Here is a 6,000-nt window from a genome sequence, read left to right as displayed (position 1 = left end):
TCTCTCCCTCTCTCTCTCTCTCTCTCTCTCTCTCTCTCTCTCTCTCTCTCTCTCTCTCTCTCTCTCTCATTTAGGATGATTTAGGGTGAAACCAGCTACCATACTATAAGAAACAACCTAGAGACACCAAAACCCTTGCTGATAAAAACCATTAAATACTGGATGTAGGACTCACCTCCAAGCCTGGAGTCACCTTGGTTCTACTGAGCAGAGGCAACATATTGGGAGCTGTGCAGAGATTATAGGCCATGACCCACTTCAGTGTTGTTTTAGCCGGTTAAGTTTTGAGTGGGTATTCTAGGTGCTACTAGCTAATGAACAATTTATCACCTGATATTGGTTATGGCTCAAGGTAAGCAGAATCTAAAAAAAGTATAAAATAAGCTTTGCTTACCAGGCAGTAGTTGGAAGGACCTAAAGGAACTCTAATAACTCCACTGTGGACTTTTGGTGACAAATTAAAGAGAAAAAAATGAAGAGAATCTCAGAAAAGGAAAGAGAATCCATTAATTGACCTATGGAAATCTAGTAATGAGTTAGCTGTTCGACGAGGCAAGTAGAAAATGAGCCAACTAAAATGACTGGTTGAATTAGAGAATTATGGGCAAATGGCTGAAGGTTCCTTGGTTCCTTAGCACATTTATAATGTAATGTGAGAGAAACTGGAGAAATAATTGTTAAATACAAAGGAGCCAGGTTGTGCCAGTGTTGAAATAAAACTTTGTCATTGTTGAGTACCAAGTTCCAAAGTTCAGGAAAGACCTAAGAGACAAATTCTACATGGAAGATAACATGCCTCAGGACTTTAGACTGTCTCAGAGAGCCACTCAATCAGAGAAAAAGCCTCCCAGGGCTTTTCCAGACAAGAAACTGCTTTGTAAGCACCAAGCTCCAAAGCTGACTGAGGCAGAAAGTCTAAAACAGAGAAAAACTTTTCTTAAATAGATCCATACATGTGGCTATTTGTCTGTTAGAGTGGATTATCAATTGATTCATGGGGAGTTTATAAGATGTAAAAAGAAATAAAGACAATGACTGAGGAAATAAGGACAATGCAAAAATGTAAATGGGCCTTTGAATTTCCAAATTAGTAGTTTTGAAAACAATTTGGGGAAAAAATGCAACTACAAAGGTCACATATGACTTGCAGGGTAAAATTGTGGCTAATATACAGGACTGAAGATGCAATAACGCAGAGCGATTTCAGACAGCAGGCTATTTCTATTTCTAAAACCTCCATTCTACATTGTCTCCTGGTTTTCTGAATTATCAGAGAATGGAGCTATTGCCTACTTTGCAGTTTTCTCATCTTTGTATAGGAAGAGTCATAGCTAACAGATACATTTGCTACTATTGAGTATTCAGTAGACATGTTGACATAACTTTTCTCTCAATTCATAAGCTGTAAGACTTCAAGAAATTCTTTATTCCTTAAGAGACTTTACCTAAGGTGCCCTTGTTAACAACCAGAAATGATTCAATTACTTAGAACCTGCATCTTTAACAATTCTTTAAAAAATATTGGCATAATGACCAAGAACCTGCGATGGGGTAGATCATATGCCCCAAGGGAAATCTACTTCTGTTGGCAGAGGCTATTCCCAGCTGCTCAGTCCCAAAATAATCATACAGAAATAATATTATTTCCAATATTCTTTGGCCAATAGCTTAAATGTATTTTCAACTAGCTCTTATATCCTAAACTAAGCCATCTCCATTAATCCGTGCATCAACATGAGGTTGTGGCCTACCAGCAAAGTTCAGCAGGCTGTGGCAGTGGCATCTGTCTCCTATGGCAGCTACATAGCTTCTCCCTGACCCTGCCTACTCTCTCTCTACATCTCTGTTTTGATTTCTTGCCTGGCTTTACTCTGTAAGCCATTGCCCGAAAACAGCTTTATTCATTAACCAATAAAAGCGACATATATACAGAAAGATTTTCCACACCATTTCCACTTTTCTGTTTAAATAAAAGGAAGGTTTTAACTTTAACAGAGCAAGATTACTTACAACAAAAGTTATCAAACAAGAATTCCAGCTACAATATTTTTTTATCTTTTATTGTAACTAAGGAAAACTGTAACTCTATCTATTCTTCAATTCCATCAAAGACCCCATGCAACATTGTGGAAGCATGTTCACTTCCGTTGAGAGCTATTCTCTCCACCCCAGAATCAGGGTCACAGTGGGTCTCTGTCACCATTAAGAAATTTATAACCTGCTGCTCACAAACCCCACTTAAATGCTCCAAATGTTCCCTAGCTGGAAGAGTCAGAGCCCTTTGTGCTGGCAAACCAGGAATCCACTGTTTTTTTAAAGAAGCCACGTAGTTTTTTATTCTGTTTTGTTTTGTTGCTAACGCTAAATCAGGAAAATCTCTCTTAAAAGAGCAGTGTCTCCCGCCAGCAAACAGAGCCCATCTGAAAAAGAAATGTGGCTAAACTTTGTTTTTTTTCTGTCTATAATTTCTTTACAAGCCCTCTCAGGTTTTATGTGGATTTAGCTGGCACACACTGGTGTGCCAATCTGTTAGCGAAGGCTGTTGGTTCATTCCTGGCTACTCAGACCCCAAATAATCACACAGAAACTATATTACTTAAAACACTGTTTGGCCAATAACTTATGCATATTGATAGCTAACTCTTTTGTCTTAAATTTCCATTATTTTATATTTTACTACGAGGCTTGTGATTTACTGGTAAATTTCCAGGGCATGTCTGTCTTCTCTGGCAGCTACATGGCATCTCCCTGACTTTGCGTACTTTCTCCTAGCATTGTGCTTAGTTTTTCCACCTGCCTCTAGTCTGCCCTGCTATAGGACCAAAGCAGTTTTATTCATTAACAAAACACATTCACAGCATACAGAGGGAAATCCCACATCATACTTCTATTATGCTGCTCAAGGAGTAATAACATGACTCCCAATGACATATTACTATCCACATAACACTCAACCTTTGAAGAAAATTCTATCAGTAGATGACAATTAGCAAAGAGATACATAAAAGTACAATGTGCGGGGAGTGAGAGACTTTTGAGCACTCACTCCTAAATGGGATATTGTCATCAAATCTCTCATCTCAATGTTCAGGGATCTATGTGAAAGAGGAGTTGGAATGATTATAAGAGCCAGAGGTAGTGGATGACACTAAGAAAATTGTCTTCCAGTCACAATAAGACATATTTACATATAAGACTGTGACAACATGAACAAGATCTGCACAGGTAGAAGCCAGACAGAATCCCAGCATTGATATGGAACATCAGCATAAAGTCCTTTACCTACCCGAGAAGCTGTCTGTAAGCCATTCCTGCTGGGGAATTGAGCATAAATTTTCTCTACTAAATGCCATTGTGTGTCTTTATAATCCAAGAAATGCCCTATGTTCAACACAGAACATACTCCATGTGATTTTGTGCACTTTCTGTTTAATATTTACTTTGTCTTGTTTTTTGTTGACTGTTTTTATTTTCACAACTCTTGATGTTTTATCTTTTCTTTTTTGCGTGAGAGAGAAAAAAACATGATATTGGGTGCTTCAGGAGATAGGAAGGATCATGGAAAAGTTTGAGGAGGTTAGAATATGATTAAACTATATTGTATGGAAAATGTAATAACATTTAGAATATAATTAAAGTGTGAAGTGATGGGTTTCTTCCTCATCTAGTTAGAATCATTAAGAAAAATAATAACATGTGTGGGTAAAATGTAGGGATGAAAGGAATTCTTACACATGACTTGTGAAAATGTAAATCAATCTAGTCTCTATGGAAATCACAATTGCCGTACAATTCAGCCATACCACACTGGATACATCAGAGGATCTCCAAGCAAACATACCAAGCAAAACATACACATTTTTTCTACAGTACACAATGTCAAATTAACAAGATAAGCCGAAGTATCTGTAAACAAAAGAAGGGCTAGAGAAGATGTGATATATATATCACATATATATGATATATGTATATATATACACACACACATATATATACACACACATACACATACACGAGATTTTTATTTGACTGAAGAAGAATGAAGTTATGGTATTTTCAAGAAAATCAATGCAACTGAAGATCATTCTTGTAGCAAAATGATACTTAAGATGAGACTTGAGGCTCTCGGGAGAGATGAATGTATTTGGGTATAAGAATTATTGTGCTCAGATGATGATTTGTGTCCTATGATATTTTCCAAGATGGAAGTACTGTTGTGTGTCTCATCCCAAGAGTTTTTCTTACATTTTGACATTAGACTTTTCCATTAAGAGATGAAGGTTTATGTTCTATTCCCAGGATGCAGGTATACTTTTCATATCTGCCCACTCAAAAATAATTAAGAGTGACACTGTGACTCCAGGCTGGACCACAGAAAGCAGTGCTGGTAATTGATGCTTTCTTTATGTCTGCCTGCTTGCAACACTTATTGTCTGTGGGTAAACAAATGTTTTGAGAAAATGCCTGAATTAGCTTATAGACAAAGACAATGTGAAGGTGTCATCTGGAGAGAAGATGAAGAACTGTAGTCGTTATTGATGCATAACACATGACCAAGGATGCCTAAGGTCTTCATCTGAAGAGAGTATGTATATCCTATATATGTTACATTCCCATAAGAATAATAGGTGATGACTATAGGAACTGGCCATTCTTAAACCTTATTCAAATTTTAGGTTTATAAGCACAATAAAAATTGGGAGGACTTACAATGTGGCATTAGGACACCAGAAAGGAAACACCACTGTTAGAATGCTTATAATAAAAATCTTTGAAACTAATATACTATTGCTATTACCTTGTGGCTACAAACCAGAATTGTATGTACATCATCCCAAAGCACTGGAATTCATTTGCCCAGAAGCTCAAGGTCTGTATTCTGTTTAATAAGACACATGGATCCATGCACACACCTACACCTGAGTGCACACATGCTGCATATGAGCACACTGTCACAGACAAACACATGCATATAGGTAATGTTCCTATCAATCCATATGATTTCAGTACCATCGACCACAGCCCAATAAAGCCTTTCACTCCAGGAAACAACTTCAGAAATGCCTTTCTGTGTATTTCTACTTGTAGAGTCTACTCTGAAGTTCCAGCTTCTCTCTCTCTCTCTCTCTCTCTCTCTCTCTCTCTCTCTCTCTCTCTCTCTCTCCTCTCTCTCTTTATCTCTCTCTTTCTCTCTCTCTTTATCTCTCTCTCTTGTGTGTGTGTAACCTAAAGGTTAGAGGTTAGTCTCTAGTTGTGCTCCTCAGGATGCTTTCTTCTTTATTTCTTCAGACAGACACTCACATACTCACATAGATCTGGAACCTGCCTACAGAACTAGGTTGACTGGCTTGTGTCTCTTCTTGACCAGCACCAGAATTATAGGCACATATCCACATGCTGAGATTTATTTTTTATAATTCTGAGAATTGAACTTAGGTCCTTAATCTTGTTTCACGTGCTCTGTACTGATGAGATAACTCCTTAGACCCTGCACATTAACATAATTTAGAAAATCTGGTGTTAAAGCCCAATCAGAGCCATTGATTAAAAAAATATGGACTCATTCTAGTTTTGCAACAGAGATCCCCTTTAGGGTCAGTATTGATGTGCTTTTAATTGAACTGCTAATGTTTGCTTCCTTGTCTTTCAGCTCTTTATTTATTTATTTATTTATTTATTTATTTATTTATTTATTTATTTATTTAAGATTTCTGTCTCTTCCCCACCGCTGCCTCCCCTTTCCCTCCCCCTCCCCCAACCAAGTCCCCCTCCCTCGTCAGCCCAAAGAGCAATCAGGGTTCCCTGCCCTGTGGGAAGTCCAAGGACCACCCACCTCCATCCAGGTCTAGTAAGGTGAGCATCCACAAAACCAATAGGTGCAGTAGGATCAAAAACCCATTGCCATTGTTCTTGGGGTCTCTGTCTTTCAGCTCTTAACCTCTGTTCACTTTTCAACTTCTCTGTGTCTTTCAATTACAATCAGTGTATATCGGCATTCTT

General features: G+C 37.9%; 1 long non-coding RNA gene across 1 annotated transcript in view; it reads left to right on the top strand.

Annotated features, from left to right (window-relative positions):
* Positions 1–6,000, top strand: part of LOC126500640 (uncharacterized) — a 69,885-nt gene that overhangs the window by 30,808 nt on the left and 33,077 nt on the right. The window lies entirely within an intron of this gene.

This window comes from Alexandromys fortis, unplaced genomic scaffold (genome assembly GCF_014885135.2).
Source record: "Alexandromys fortis isolate MF-2015 unplaced genomic scaffold, M_Fortis_MF-2015_v1.1 scaffold_46, whole genome shotgun sequence".
NCBI lineage: Eukaryota > Metazoa > Chordata > Mammalia > Rodentia > Cricetidae > Alexandromys > Alexandromys fortis.
This window is presented reverse-complemented; position numbering and strand designations above follow the sequence as displayed.